Here is a 16,620-nt window from a genome sequence, read left to right on the forward strand (position 1 = left end):
TTTGCAATTGCAGTATTATGCCTACGTATTACACAAGATTGGGATGATGAGGATGTCAGCTGTTATCATAAACGGATTACGTCTGATTCAGTTATATTTTCATTATGAAAAGAGGATCGCCAATTACATTTCTTCAGCTTTTTACAATTGGCCATCTTTTACGATGAAGTTGCTATTGCCAGAAGATAAAAGATTAATAGAACAGAAAAGTAAAGATGGCAAAACAGAAGCAATTAGATGATTAAATAGAACATTTTATTTATAGAAAAAATAGTTAAGCTTCTGGTAAAAGTGCAAGACTTTTTGCGCTTATCCAATACTTAATCCGATATATAGCTTCTATTTCCATTTAACAATTGAAGGGTTTTCTACAAGCTTTTAATGAAATCTGGGTTATGGCGATAAAACATTTTCTATCAGTTGCGTTATATCATAAATAATTTTCCTACAAGCTTCTAATAAAAACGGGATATATAAATATAAATAGATAGTAAATATAAATATAAAATTTATTTTTACCATCTTTTTATATTTTCTATCATAGGAACCAAACAAGTTCAAAGCTTATTTAATACTTTTTAAAAGTATTAATATTTTTAACATATTAATCAACACTTTTTATGTTCTTATACTTATTATACGGAAAAAAATTACCATATTGATACAAAAGGAAAAATAAAAGATATATTTTTGCTAAGAACAATTTGTAAAAATTTGTAACTAAGTGGAAAAAAAATTATTGCTTTACATTTCACATAATATTTTCTGCTTTATCTTTATCGTTATTAATGTTATAAAAAAAGATAAATGTAAAATATTGTAGGACAAATAGATAGTAAATATAAAATTCTCGCAAGAAGCAAATAAGTCTAGAGATCTTTTATTATTATTTTTTTTTCTTAAATACTGATCACAGCCTAATTTTGTTTTTACATTTATTATACATTTGAAGAAAAATCACCATATTTACAGTGATTAAGGATGAGAATTTTTTCTTTGAACTTTAATCTTTTTAAACTTGTTTGATCCCCCTGTAGGAAATTCTTTCATTCTTTCAATCATATTCTTAACTCATTATCTTCATGATACTTTAATCCGAGTTAATTCCTATTAATCTTATCTTAGCACAATGTAACTTAATTTTCTTCTCCTGTTTATATAAATACGTTACGTCTTTTAAATAATCCTCGATTTTGATTGCAGGACACAGAAGCGGTATCGGGACGATACGATTTCGCGAAGAACGAACTCTAATTGTGCCGGGAAACTCACTTATAAGTTCATCCTCTGAGACGATTAACAACGAACATGTTCGCGTGACGTATTAAATGGATATGTGTATGTATGTGTATGCATGTATAGGGTATATCCGAGAGCGCGGGAGTGCCTGGCGAGTGTGTCCGGTAATGAGAAGAAAAGCGAATCGATTGGAGGAAAGGGCGAACGAAGAAGGGCTGAAGAAAAAAGAAGGAACTGGAGAAGAGAGAAGAGTGCGCGCGCGAGAAAAAGTGTGAGCTTGCCTTAAAATAATTCAAAGGGAGAAAGAAGTAAGTGCGTTCTAGTCATGCCATATTCCCCGCAACACGAAAGAAAGAGATTTGGCCGTTATAAAAAGAAAACCAAAGAAAAAAAGAAATGAAGAAAAGAAGGAGAAGGGAGAAGAAGGGCGAAGAAGGGGCAGATGCGTACGTATGTACTGGTCGGATCGCGGGTACACACACACGAGATACGTGTACATACTGTATTTATTTAAATCTAACAATAAGAGACACACAGGTTTCTATATAATGGTAATTCAGTAGCGGGTTGTGTATTGCGATTCTTTTCATTTTCTGCCAGGGAAAAAAAAAACAAAAACAAAAGACGTCAGTAATTTTTTATACATACGCGTACGTATTACTGAAACGACACGTTACTTTTATCGAGGGGAACCTTCGATGCCGGATCGATTGTCGCGAGGGGATCTCGCGAGGGAAGAGAGAAAAGTGCGCAAGCACCTGAGCAGAAATGAGCGACAACCGTTGGCACGGTTGCATACGATATGCCAAGCTAGTCAGTGACCTTCGTTCATTGCCATTTTATAAAGTTTTAGAAATTTATTTCTGATATTATATACCAGAAATGATGAAATTAGAGTTCACTAGGCATGCGTTCTTTCCTTAATCTCCTCAGCGTAATAATATATTTTAATATGTATTAGATTTATACACGTTACGATCTTTCAACGAAAACCGGGAGTATAAAAACGTGCGACGTACATATTACTACATCCAAAAGTTCGAGGCAAACGACCTGCGATCGATCGGATATTGCATGACTGCGTCGAATTTGTAAACAGCATAGAGTTGAGAAAGAACGTAATATAGTGCATTTTTATCAATTGCAATAATTGCATGGATGCTCTCTAAATCGCGTAGAGCGAAACGTCACTACGGAAGAAGTGTGAAGAGTGTGAGCAATTTTTACCACTCCGAGAAGAATCAAGATTCACTCCTGTAGAATGAAAATTGAGCTCGCGCGATTTTCCGGCTTGACTTTTCGCTCTCTGCGAAATTTAAAGAGTACAAAAATGTGCGCGGTGGCCACACACTCGTGAAACTAGTTGACTTTACCGTTTCGATGCAGCTGATTTTGGTTGCTACTGATGAGGGTTGCCGGAGAGATCTCTCTTTGCGAGGTCTCCGTCTTCTTTAGATCTAGATAGCCTGTGTGTCACTGTCGCGTCGCGAAACGAATAAATTGCATGACGAGCAGCTCGATAACAGGAATGCACGTGCGGTTCGTTCCAAAGTGGCGAAATTGCATTTTTAAAAGCAATTAAGGTAAAAAAAATACACGACAAACGATAAACGAGCAAATTAAAGGCTAAAAAAAGAAAAAACATTTATTTATTCTGAATTCGTTGGAAAACACGAGAATAATTAATATGACATATTTATTAATGAATGACACACATATTTCGAAGAAAATCAATATATCATATTAATTAATTATTCATGTGTTTTCCAACCAATTGAGAATAAACGGTTATTCGTTTTTTTATCCTTTAATTCGTTGACCTATTCTGTTTTTTTTTTTTACCTTAATTGCACATATCGAGCTTATTGTTTCTCGATTATTTTTCAAATAAAATTCTCGTAGCGAAAAGTTTCCTTTTTTTTTATACGAACGCAGTCTAACGGAAGCTAATAAATAATTTAAGTTTCAAGCCGGGGACACACGGCATCGCTAGACGTAGAGGATCTAGATTATCTAGAATCTTTAGGCAATCCTATTGACGATCGATAAACGTCTCTCAGCGCGTTTATTGTGAAATACATTTATACATTTTTCTCGTCAGATTGAACCTTTTATACGGGAGCGTGTGAATTTTTTTCCAGTGCGACCTGGGCATCGAGCGGAGTTTTTGCGACGCCGTGCCATTCAAAATTGACGTAGACGGATAATTTATAGAATGTTTATAGGTGAGCACTAATTACGTCGATTCACAGACCGTTTATCATCACAGCTGTTGATCAAACACTTCATCAATTTCCTCCGGCGCGGATCACTGGCTCTTGAAAATGGCAGTACCAATTAAGGTGTGCATAATTAAGATATCGCACTGTTCATTTAATCTCAAAGTAGATCAATTAGAACAATTGCGCGTTAGAGCCCATAAAAGTGCATAGCGAATGACATTAAATTATAAGCGTTAATTAATTTATTACAGCATTAGAGGAAAGTCGTCAATACGGACGTGGATCTCCTGAAGCGACACTCCCTTGTTTATAACATAAAAACTTGGCCTGCTTAGATAATTAAAGAAGTAAAGATTCGCAGTTCGTGTTGTACATTCGTGGCTTTTTTTTATATACAATCTGCTAATAACGAATTCTTCAAAAGCAAGAGTAATATTTACACAGGTTTCCTTTGCAGATTACTTAGAGAAGGAAAATGTAGCATTGCTGCTTACTGCAACGGCTTTGAAGCTCATTTTTGCTTACCTTAATTATTAAGAAAAACTCAATTATTGCAAAATTTAAAACGATATTACAAAAACTTTTGATAGAGGACTTTTCAGTTTGTATTAAATGTTTTTAAGTTTAATTTTTAGTTTTTACTTAAGATTTACAATTTACAAAAGCACACAAAGTGGTGACCTGTGTCGATATCGACGATTTTCCTCTGTTAATTTATTACCCGTTCAAGATAGGAAACAAAATTGTCGCGAAAGATTTTGGCAACTCGGATAATACGCGATAACACGTAGTAAAAAGTCTAAAGAGACCAAGTGCAACATATTCTAAAATTTTCGACGTTTTTCTTGTAAGTGTGATTGATTTCGCATGAACGCTACTCGAGAGGGATTTCGAGATCGTCGTCAATCAGAGCAGCACAAATCGTTAGCAGAATTTGATAACCGTCTTGTCAGCAGAATCGCGTTATTGAAAAAAATACCAGCAGAAACATATTTAAAAAAAAAACATATTTACTTGTTAAGAGTAGTTATAGAAAGTGCGACGAGTATTAAATTAGACTCACCTTCGCGAGTTGTATCGCGGCCTTCGTTCGAATGAGAATTGCATTCTCCTTTAAAGATTACAACGCGAACATATTCCAACTTCAAAATGTTCAAATTTTTGTCTGTAGACTCCGTTTGACATTAGGTTAACTTTAAACTCGATTTAGCTCATTTCCCTAGACACGTTGCAAACGCTGCAAATGACATCGCAAATCGACGTAAATTTCGCAACAATCGCGCTGTAACGCGGCAGTTTTGTCGGAATTTCTGAATAATATTTGTCAAAAATTAGACAAATTCAAATACTGAAACTATAAATATTTTGACAATTATTTTAATAAAAATCGTTTAAGTCTTTATTTAAAGTTTTGTCATGCTTGTATAACATTTCATGTTGCAATATTTTTACATTTTACTTTAAGAAAAATTATTCGTTTGATAAATGTGTATATGAATTAATTACAATTCTAAAATAGTGTTTTACAGCGAAAATATTTTTCTCAATTATTGAACAATTTCTTTTTTTCAAATTTAATTTGAAAAAGGTTTCATGTAACTTAATAAATGCTATTTTGTCAAGGTTTCCATCTTTTCGGAAGAATTGAAAAAGGAAATAGAAAGCAAGTTGAACCGAGATTAAGGTCAATCAACATTGAAGGAACGAGTCTTGAATTTCGCGTTCGCGAAACTTTTCCAGACAAAAATTCAAACACTTTGACGTCGCACGATAAACGAGGGAGCACGAGATTTTTCGCGTGTTATTTTTGAAGGAGGAATTTGCGTGAAAATCGTTCACGTCGAGTCTGAGATTGACTATATTGGCCCACACTGCCTTTGATCGAGGGTCGCACCCGGCATTGCGAGGCATCAACGGTTATACAAACAAGTTATCCGGATCAGGCGGACTACACACCCCCGACATCCGTTTAAAGACGGAACGACTCCCAATACGATATCGCTTCACGAGATCGTATTCCGAATTCGAGAGAGAGCACGAGTCAGCATCACGGATCTCTCGCGACCGCAGACGCGTTGAATTTTATGTTTACCGTTGTTACGAGAATCTCATATGATTATGGAGATTTTTAGAAGTACGTCTCCGAACGGGCGTCCGTTCTTAGCCGATGTTCCGTGAACATCAGGGATATACCTCATGGTACGACCCTATAAGCGCGTAATATTATTTAAATATTAGATAATATTACTCAAATATTAATAAAAAGTGGTTATGTGTGTCCACTCCTGATGATATTAAAGGAATATTATACAAATATTATATAAGAAGTAGCATTGTTTACTTCAATATTTTTTTAAATTATCGGAAATGTAACTTTTAAACGTAATAATTATAAAGTTTACGAATATTTTATACATAATGATTCATATTAATTTTTTTAATATATTCACAATAATATTCATAATATTACACGGATATTGTGTTAAAACGGACATAACGTTAATGCAATGTTCCCATAATATTAAAAAAATATTAATTTTCGGAATATTATTTTAATAATATTCGTATAATATTCTAGGAATATTGTGTGCTTACAGGGGACACGAATTGAATGTTATCGTTAGCATTTTATAACGTTAACCGAGGCTTTTTGTAACGTTAGAGGAAGAAAAATTGTTTCCATTCCCTCGATCCCCCGACAAATTTCACCAGCGAATTTTACATGTTGTTGTTGTCGTGATCTCGAGGCGAAGATCACAACGAGGATGGAAGCTACGATTGATGTCGCTTTAAAAGGCATATTACACCCCGAACAAACTTTACGGGCTGTTACGCGCAGCACTCGCGTATGTACAAATTCGTTACGCCTGTTTGTTCCCTACGGGTATCAACCTAAACCTTAAAGGAACGATTTTATGACTATTTAATGACTGCTGCTCAGTATTACAAAAGCGCGGAGATGAGCAATTGGAAGACGAACACACCTATCGGGTTAACCGCACTAACGACTGGCGATTAGTGCCACAATCTTCTGATTCTCCTCGGTAGAAAAATTTTAGTGAAATTTTGATAATATTTATTTTCCTGAATTTTATGTTCATCTGTGGAATATTTTGACGATTTCATCAAAAATTCATCGTTCATTAAAATGTTATTATGTGCGTTTGCGACTTTTCGTTGCAATTTCATAAAAAATTCATTACAATTTCAAAAAATTCTCTCACTTTTTCGTTAAATAATATCAATAACTTTCTATAAAATTTCGTTACTTTTTTCATTAAATTCTCATTTCTGTCTCTTTGAATAAACAAGTTTTATATGACGTTTGAAAGTACTGTATCTTTCCATTCACTAGGGTCCTTTAACGCCTCAAAATGTCATCTGCTTTTCATAAAAACTTGGAAAATAATTTTTACACCAAAGTATAATTAAAATTTCGTCGTTGCATATTCATTGGAGTTTCATTAATTTAAATAAAATTTCAATAAACATGCAACGACGCCAAGTTTTTCGAATTTCATCGAAGTTTTATTGAAATCTTTCTATCAGGGATCACTCAACCTAACTCTGCGTTATAAAAAATAATCGAGAAAGAAATAGAGTGGAATTGTTACTTTCGGATTACTTAACGTCTGTAAGCGTACTTCTGCTCATTTGCTCACGGATAGGATTTTCTTGTTCTCTCTTTCTCTCCCTCCTTTCATCTTGCTCTCTTTCTCTTTCTCTCTCGTTCTCATCTCACTTCACTTCCTCTCCTTCCATCCTCCTTCCTCTCTTTCTCTCTCTCTTTCCAGTCATATTGGATTATGACATCAAATAAAAGATTATACGTTAGATTCTCTCGCGGTATAAAAATTATCGCACATAAATTGACATGAGAATGTTTTCGGGTACCACGTAAAACGTTACAAGTGACGCTACACCGTTTCGCAAAATTTCAGCTGTACCTTTCATCGTTGATATCGATACGCTACATGTTCATTGTGCTTATGTTGTGTGTGCTGCATAGATTTTAAACGATGTTGATTATGAAAATGCCATTATTTATGTTTAACCGATGCCAAATATGATAACGATTTATTTCTGTTAGCAAGTAGTTACGTTAATTAGCCTCGCTTGTCAACTTTTTATTTTCCAATTTGTTTCTATTAAACACAGAATGGAAAAGGACCCTTTTACTTCAAGCTATAATTCAGAAGAAAAAAAATTGATATGATCTTTCGATTATGATATCATAATTCAACATGCCTGTGAGATCTAACGTCTAGCCGTTGATCTGTTCAGAAATAATTTAAAGGACGTAATTTAAAGGAAAAGATTTTGTATTAATAAACCTGCATTCGTATATTTCGCCCTTCTCGAATAACACGAGATTTTTCTCATACCCTGGAAAAATTACTTTCGTTCGATCTAACATTTCAATGTAGCTGACATGTGTACATCGATGTCCACTGACATTAATCGAGCTAATTTAGATTTGCGGATATTAAATTGGAAATATTTTCAAAGATGTTATTGACGATGTTATAATATTACGGAACTTCCATTAGAACACGATGGTTTAGTTATTCTTGTTATATTAATCGTATTTTTCGCTCAATACTTTCTGCAACAATTATGTTAAATTAATTTATTTTTTATTATACGATAATTTATACGTACTTACAGTGCAAGAAATTCTCTAACAAAGAAATTTAAATGTACGATGAATTATTTAATGTACGGCATATCAAAGTCTTCGAGGGGCGCGTGAGACAATGTTTTACTACAAAAGTTACGTACTCTAACATTGCACGTACAAAGACACTGGAATCGACATTGTTAAATGTAGTCGTCGAATTAATATGATTTATATTATTTCGATTTAATCATTTAAGCAATCGTATGATTTTTAAATAATTTTTTTTTTATGTTAAGTTTATGCCAATTCAAAAGTTGAGATAATAGATAACAGATGTGGACCGCGAGAACAAAGCGGAAAGCATCTTGAAAGATATTTTTGTCAATCAAATACACTATGGCGGCGTTAAATCTCACAATTTTCTAGATCGCAAATACTGTCAGTTTTTATTTTTTATTTTTTCCTTATTTTTACGAAGATGTTTGTAATGATGAAAATAACCGTTTTACGTAGCTTTTCAAGTTTCACATCAATCCTCATTAAAGAAACATTCGGTGACTTTTTAATGAATCCAGAATTGACGCTGCCATAGTTATTAAGTAAATTTGGCTGCAATTTGCTTTGAAACAGTTTCGTTTGCTACATCAATATTATGTTTGGCGACTTCAGTTTAATAAATCTTTTGAAATTATTATAACGTATTCTTTGTTTTTTATGTTCCCGCAAAATTTCCTTCATTACTTTTATTGTTCCTATGGTTAAACCAATGAGTTTTGCGATGATTGAATTTATGTTAACCAATTAGAAGAGAAAAAGACTTTGCGGCATTATTCAAAATGTTTTACTTCATGTTTTTTTTTTTTTTTTTAATTGATTTTCAACTTGACTACAGATATGAAATCTATACAAAACGAGCCTCGAGTAGTGTACACGTGGAAAGCGTAGTTAAAAAGTATTTCGAAAGAGAGGAAGAAAGACGAATGAAAAAATGAGCTGGAGAAAGAGAATAATACAATTTAATTTAATGTTGAAAAAAAGATAATTTAATTTAATGTAAAAAAAAAAATAATTTACTTTATCATTTCAAAGCAAGTCAAACGCAACAATTGTAAAATTGTTTCGGTACGCTTAACTTATTTTTCGGCATGTGAAAAAACCGATTGTGTTTATTTGAGGAACCTATCAAACTTGGAATTAATCTTAAAAAGAAAAAAAGAAAAAAGATACCTAACATATAATCCCCTAGAGGAAAAAAAAATAAACGCTTATGAAAGAAAATGAGGGTAACAGGCACATAGATATTTTATTAATCCGACGATTTGCGATAGCTGTATTATAAATATTTATACGTACGGTAGGACGTATATACACACAGAGGCACTCAATAGCAAAGCGTTCAAGTGATAAAAAGAAATAATAAAACGGGATTCCGAGCGTGTCTATACGAACCTTCGTCGCGCGACTGCTCGGCCGATCGAACGCTGTCCAATAAAAACGCGAGAAAGTCCCGGCGACGGCAGCCGTATTAATCTTATGAGTAAGCTCGTTGATGCAAATGTGCGATTCCGATGAGAGCATTCTGAATGCATAATGTCCTCTCTCGGTAAAAAACCGTCCGTATATTTTTTCAATCTCTTTGAAGGTAAGTTGAAAGAGAATTCTACCCCTTTCGCGGTGATTGATTCCTGAGATAGAGATAAACCACCACGTCTTGTTTTCCCTTAATTATGCTGGGCGAATTGTGGCTGTGGTTTTCACGTGATGCAGATGATATCAAAAGGCGAAAACCGTCGTCCGCGCGCGCGTGAGCTTGTTTTCTCACGATAAATTTTCCACGTTCAACGCACAGAGGAGAAAGGAGCAAAAAAATATATGGTCAAAAGTCTTACATTTAGTTACTTAATTTTACATTCTTAATTTTATTGTTTGCCATATTTATTTATTGTTTCTTAAGTTTTATCAGCGTTTCCCTACAAGCGCTACAATATTCTTAAAATAATATATAAATATTACTAAAATATTATTCAAAAAAATATATTTTTTTAATATTATAGGGATACTGTATTAACGTTACATGTCCGTATAATATTCGTGATATATTATATTAATATTAATGAAATATTGTAAAAATGTTTTACAAATATTATATTTGTTCGATAATTAATGTGAATTATTATGTGTAATAATTACATTTAAAAGTTAGAATATTTCCAATAATTTAAAATATTAAACTAAATAATATTATTTACTTCTCATGTAATATTCATATAATATTATCAGGAGTGGTCATACCACTTTTTATTAATATTAAATAATATTTCAGAAATATTACACAAATATTATTTAATATTAAATAATATTGTAGCGCTTATACGATCATAATGTGATTTATATTTTACACATAATTTGCATGTATTTTACGATTTGCATGTGTATTTTAATTTATTTTAATGTTAAATATTAATTAGACAAAAATGCACTGCAATATTAGTTTTGACCATATTTTTTTTCCGTGTTCTTCCCGTGCGACGCCTGAACTCGATTTTATTGCGCTCGAGGCGCCAAAGCCGGCGGGCAGATAAATGCAAGCGAGAATAATCAAGTGTGTAATCAAAAGTGCTACACGTACCTCAGCGTTCGTATACGCGTCGGCGAGAGAGCGTCGTAGACGAAGGTTCACCTCGATGTGCGATCTCTCCATTTCCGTCTATTCCTCTGAGCTTTCTGCATATTCTCTTCTTGACTAACCATTTATGCATCTATCTACCTATTTACCCTGGTATCTCCTCTTCTCCATTTCGATTTTCCCGCTCTCTTCCCTCGCTTCTCTTCTCGTCCTTCTGTAAAGATATTTACTCCGCATCACACAAAGATTTCAGAACAACAACGCAATAAATATATATATATAAATTGTTAAATATAAAATCTTACAACTTAAAACAGATCTCTTATATCCACGGACTTCGCTGTTCTGAATTCTTACTTTCTTTCCCCAATTGTCTCTAACCATATAATAAATTGTATAAAATGAAAATTAATATTCCCACGTAATTGTTGAAAAATTATTCTATAAAAAAGTTTCTTCAATTATATAGTTTAGTTTAATGTTTAGACACGGATTCATTCAGATTCGATGTGATCAAAGTGTTTGAACAGTCAGAAACAGAAATATTTAAACAAATCTGAGCGGTTTTGATAGAAAACAGAATCGACAATTGCATAATTTGATTAATTCACTTTAAAATTCAATAATCCAGACGCGAAAGAAAATTCGAATGAAATAATATTTATCAGAAACAGAAATAATCAAATTTTAAATTTCTTCGTTCTCAAAGTTAATTAAATTGAGATTTAAAAATATCTTCAGTCTGGAAAGGACCAAATAATTTCAATTACGACTGCACGATTTATACTGAACAATCTTCTATTATATGTTTCAATTTATTAATAAATCTAGAACAGACCTGTCAATTTTATTAATTTTGCAACGAATAGACAATGAAATACAACTAGACTTACAAAATCTTCCGTCACTGTCAGAAAATAATGAAATAAATATATTAAATATAGAGATGAAATTATTTATCGACGATTTAATTCTTATTTTCATACAGTAAATATATTGCTAAAGAAATTATTTGCATTTCTGTTAACAAAATGTAAGACCACATGTAATAATTTAATTATACTTTAATGGTGACTATAAGTGACAACATTTTATAATATTGCACATGGTCGAATTACTCTTTTTATACAAAATTAATTGGGAGAGATGGCTTATACAAGATAAAAAGTTGTAACATATTCCTGCAATTAAGAAACATATCTATAAAAATAATAAAAATGTGTGAAATAAATACTAACGTACTTATTAAACAATTTTCACATTTTCTAAAATTTCTTAATATTTGATTCTAAAGTTTGTATCTTATACAATTCATTTTCTTAAAAATTCCTTAATACATTTATAACTCTTTTCCCTCAAAATTAAAAAAAAAATTGAATAAATAAAAACAAGTTCTTTAAACTTTAAATACCAAAATAATTTTAATCTCGATACAATCGCTTGAAACGCTCATATCGCTAATATTCGACGTCATTGACCTAAATATCGATACGCATTTGAAATCAGTTAAACATGCGTATCCGCACTCCAACATTCTTTTCCCTTTGTAAACCTCCGATCTGGGCCGACTGATAACAGGCCGAAAGTTTATTGCGCAACGTCACAATACCGTGCGTAGGTCTGGTTAGATGAGCTAAAAAAGCCGTGTTTAAAAAAAATATGTGACACGCGCGAAGCCACTCTGTCCCATAAAAAGAATACTCGAGTTTCTTACGCATTCTCTAAGAATTTCCGGGGAAATTCTGCTGTCGCTCGGCGTTTCGAAATAGTGATTGAAATCGAATAGGTTTCTTCGCGAGAAATAAATAATGAGACATTCGAGAATCCACAAAAACTCGATGTACAAAATGTTAAAGCCATGCCTCACCGAGAGAAAAGGATTTATAAGAAAAACGACTTTTTTATTTTAATTAGAAATCTAAGTATTAAATGTCAAACTAGAAATTTGCTTTGCTGATCACCTCAACTATATTTATATTTGTAGCGTGACACGATTCTGATAATTTCGACGATGCGATGATCGTTTCTAATTTTTTTTTTTTTTCTTCACGCAGAGAAATATATAACAGTGCAAAAATTTATCCCGGTAGTCAATAGCTTCGAATTAAGAATTGTTAAATACAATGAAATGAAGACATATGGAATTTTGATATATACAAAGATATTTCTATTATTTGAATTTGATTATATGCAAACTGAAAGTGAAGTTATACAAATATATAAATTATATAATTACCTAAAGAAAATTTTTCAGATGCATAAACGTTATTAACATTTCGAAGGCGGCGCGGGTCCCGCGAGAAATGAAGTAACTGAACACAAACTATATGGTTTGAGTCATTTTCCCAACCATCAGAATTTTACGGAATTGCAGACGGGCGTTCGCTTTAATTACTTTCGAACTTTCTAATGATTACTACTTCCCCTTTTTGCCGAGACGGAAAAAAATAGAGCGGGAGAAAAAGAAGAAGAGAAATAAGGGATGGAACGCTCCTCCCTCTATTTAATGTTTAATTATCATTCGATATTTAATTATTACTACGAGCACGTTTGCGAATGCAAAGTGGTTCACACGTGGCCGCCCGTGAATGTAAATATTGACGGTGTAGCACGCAAGGAGGAAAGTAATAATTAATAGAGAAAGTAAGTTCGCGCAGAAGGCCCGGCTGTATATCAATTTCCAATGCCTTATTCAAAATAGAAGACAGACTGTCATTACGCATGGCCAGCCCCGTATCGATTATTCGTACAAGCACCCGATTACGACCGTCTATCAAGGAGAACGTTGAATTCCGGCATTTTGAAAACAACGAATATAAAATGAGACCGTGTAGATAGGCCAGTAGACGACTGCGCGTCGCGTCGCTTTGATTAAGAAGCTGTTGATTGTTTCATATTGTATGTTTTTTATACTCTTAGTTTTTAATACTTTAGAGACTAGAATTTAGTTAGGGATAGGTACATGTTGTTTACTTAAAGGTTATACATGCTATAAAAGTTATGTATTAAATATATTATAAACTTATGATAATTACATATTAAGATATATATGAGATATATACATATACATATATATACATATATATATATATATATATATATATATATATACATATGTCCGCCAAATAAAATTGAGACGTTAGAAATAAATAAGTTTTACACACACAAAATTATACATATACATACACTCACACTCGCCCCATAACACGAAATCAGTTCTCTGCAAGGAGTTATCAGACTGGCCAATTTTGCGAGTTACATTACATTCCGTCACACAATAGCGTACGGAAGGTCGTATAACAGCCTTAAAAACAAAATTATTTTATATGGATTGAAGAAATAATACATCGTTATGCCATTGTCTGACATAAAATCGTAACACACGTATGACTATATTGTATTATCGTTGAAAATGTAGTATGAAAAGCATAGAGAAATCCTATCGAATAATAACTGATAACAATGGAAACTGAATTTTATGTTAGACAATAATGTTAGATATATATCTTTCAAAACGTATAAAAATTTTTATTTTGAGGTTCCAACGATGACATACGAAAATATTGTTCGTACCTTCTTGTGTAACGGACTGCGCGTAATAAATGTAGAATTGTAAACAATTCATATTAACTCATATTAGATCCATGTTAAACAATTTTTATCTCTGGCGCGATTAAATCACAAATGATTCAAGAATTATCTTCGAGGGTGATTTAACGAATGATCCAATGATTTTCCATGAATAATTGATATAAATAACCTGATAATAATTTACCTTTTAATACCTACAATTAGTTGTAGATTGATTAACAAGAAATCTACATCGATAATCAGCGTTCGTGGAAATCAAAATTGAATACGACACGCATAACAAGGACCAGTAGAAACAACAAGAGAAACATAACAAAAACAAAAGTCTGAAGTAGAAGTTTAAGTAAATTAATTGTTTGCACTATTTGCTATTATATATTATATATAAGTATGATTTTAGAAAATTGTTATATGAAAAGGAACATCCAGATTACACACATAAATTATAAAGAATATCAGACAAAAATGAAGGAGCGACGTAAAGAGACGAAATGATGAAAAAGAGAAATCGAAAAAGAGAAATAAATAATTATAATTATGTGATAATGAGTGTAGGATAAATTAAAAATTTTAATAACCAAAAGTATTACATTTACAACTACAGTTTCAGTAATAATAATATTTATTGGCCTCGTTTCTTATGTTTATTTATGGAAAAATGTCGTTTATGTAAAATAATTGCAATTTTTGATAAATTTCTTCTAATAAATATTAAATAATAATCTCAATATTTTTTTGTGAATAATTTTACAATAATTTATTATTTTAAGCGCCAAGAGATTATTATGTGCTTTAACTGAATAATAAAATAAATTTATATGTGAAATATAAAGAAAGAAAGAATATAATAAAAAATGTTTGTGCACGTGAAATAAATAACAATATCAGGTAAATAATAATTTTTTTCGATTGAATTTTATTTTATTAACAAGTATATGTTATTATAAGTATGCATTAATAAAAAGTAAAAAATGCAAGAAGTTGAAATATCGATAACTTGAATGAGATATTTCACATGACTGATCGAAACTATCTATATTTAATTATATTTTACACTGTTATAGTTTCCCAATATAAAAGTCATAGTTTTCACCACTTTGGTCCAATTAATTAGTCATTGCTATACACAAAAAAGACCAACAACCGACAAAAAAGTTTCTATTTAAATTTTGGACCAAAGATTAATCGATGATTGTAAATTGTAACTGCACAATGTTAATTGTGAATGTCATTTTTTTCTAAAACCGAGTGCAAAATTTTACTTGCAAATGATAAAATTAAATACTTTAATATATTTAAAATTAAAAAAAAAAAAATTATGAACGATAAAAATCTTTCAAGTTTTTTCAATGTTATTCAATTAAATCTTCTAATTATAATATTAAAAAAGAAATACTTTTAATTAATAATGTAAAATTATTTAAATATTTCTATAAGTTATTGTATTAGTTTAACAAAATTTTTGAAATAATATTTAAAAATTATCCAAGAATGTATAACAGAAATAAGTTTAACGTTACTTAAAAACTGTTTAATAATATTACAAGATTGTTCTTATATATAAATATCGTTATTATATTTCATATTATTTATTTGCGTAATTTATTGTAATTATGTAAAAACATTGTTAACTATCAAAGCAGACGATTCACGATAAGTGCATCTCTTTGTTCAATCCTTTATGTACAAAACGAAAGAAGCAGTAGATTTATCAAAAGTAGGTATCTATTTCAAAAGAAACGTACTAAAAAAAGTTAGAAATTTTTTTATAAGCATAATTTACAAGACTCGGGATAATTTTATCCTTTACTTTCGTATACACTGTTATACTGGGGGCTGGCCGCACTGTTTCTCAAACATCAAATTTTCCCATTTCTACATCTTCAATTTCTACAATATATTTTATTGAAAATGTAGATTTCAGTAGTATTCTTCTCTTCCTCCTTGTTTTCCTTTCACTCTTCCCTTCTCTTGCATACAAACAAATAAACAAACAAACACACATATACACGCACACATCACACGTGACATGTAATGCATGTATGTATTCTATAACTAATCTATATTCCATTCTATCGTGTGAAGGATACCTCATACTCTATGCTACTGTTCAATCTATCATCCTATCTTTACTGTCTTTACATGTCTCTAACGACGTAAACGATATTGTTAGCAAACTTATGACTACAGCTCTCTTGCGAAAGGGAACGAAAGTTGCAGAAATGGAAATATGAAAGATTTAGAGCCGGAATGGACCAATTTCAAACAATTTACTTGAAACATTGCACTAATGCTTTGCTCTCTGGTACGAATATAGTGAC

General features: G+C 31.7%; 1 protein-coding gene and 1 long non-coding RNA gene across 4 annotated transcripts in view; one reads left to right on the forward strand and one right to left on the reverse strand.

Annotated features, from left to right (window-relative positions):
• The window catches only part of LOC105202216 (sodium/calcium exchanger 1), an 85,273-nt gene extending 76,197 nt beyond the window's left edge, over positions 1–9,076 (forward strand). For all 3 annotated transcript variants that reach the window (XM_039456890.1, XM_011170620.3, XM_011170619.3), the window contains exon 9: positions 1,204–9,076. The gene's annotated coding sequence lies outside the window, so the exon portion shown is untranslated. The remainder of the gene's footprint in view (positions 1–1,203) is intronic.
• Positions 9,077–10,361: 1,285 nt separating this feature from the next.
• The window catches only part of LOC113004404, a 44,601-nt gene continuing 38,342 nt past the window's right edge, over positions 10,362–16,620 (reverse strand). The window contains exon 4 of the long non-coding RNA XR_003269018.2: positions 10,362–10,922. This is a non-coding gene — a long non-coding RNA (uncharacterized LOC113004404). The remainder of the gene's footprint in view (positions 10,923–16,620) is intronic.

This window comes from Solenopsis invicta, chromosome 13, assembly GCF_016802725.1.
Source record: "Solenopsis invicta isolate M01_SB chromosome 13, UNIL_Sinv_3.0, whole genome shotgun sequence".
Taxonomy (NCBI): domain Eukaryota; kingdom Metazoa; phylum Arthropoda; class Insecta; order Hymenoptera; family Formicidae; genus Solenopsis; species Solenopsis invicta.